The sequence below is a fragment of the Neophocaena asiaeorientalis genome, unplaced genomic scaffold (genome assembly GCF_003031525.2).
Source record: "Neophocaena asiaeorientalis asiaeorientalis breed wild unplaced genomic scaffold, Neophocaena_asiaeorientalis_V1.1 scaffold443, whole genome shotgun sequence".
In the NCBI taxonomy this organism is placed as follows: domain Eukaryota; kingdom Metazoa; phylum Chordata; class Mammalia; order Artiodactyla; family Phocoenidae; genus Neophocaena; species Neophocaena asiaeorientalis.
Window position 1 is genome coordinate 3,270,259 of NW_020171808.1, and position 318 is coordinate 3,270,576.

Genomic DNA, 318 nt, shown 5'->3' on the forward strand with positions numbered 1-318 from the left:
CCCCCGCCGGCTGAGGAGGGGCCGAGGGGCAGCCAGCAGACGCGATGTGAGAAGCGCGAGGCAGGCTGCGCAGCCCGAGGGCAGAGCGGCAGCCTCCGTGCAGGTGCGGGAGCGCGAAGCCGCGGACGAGGCCGGCCCCGGGGAGCTCGCGTCCCGCAGCCTGCTTCCCGGTGCGGACCGGCTGCAGCAGCGGGGCCCGAGGTGACTGTGCAGCCTCGGCCCGTTTCGGAAACGTGCCGGTGGAGGGCGGGAGGCCGGGCTCGGGAGAGGGGCCTCGGGCTCTAGAGACCCCCGGCCGGCGCGCGCCGCGGGGCGGGA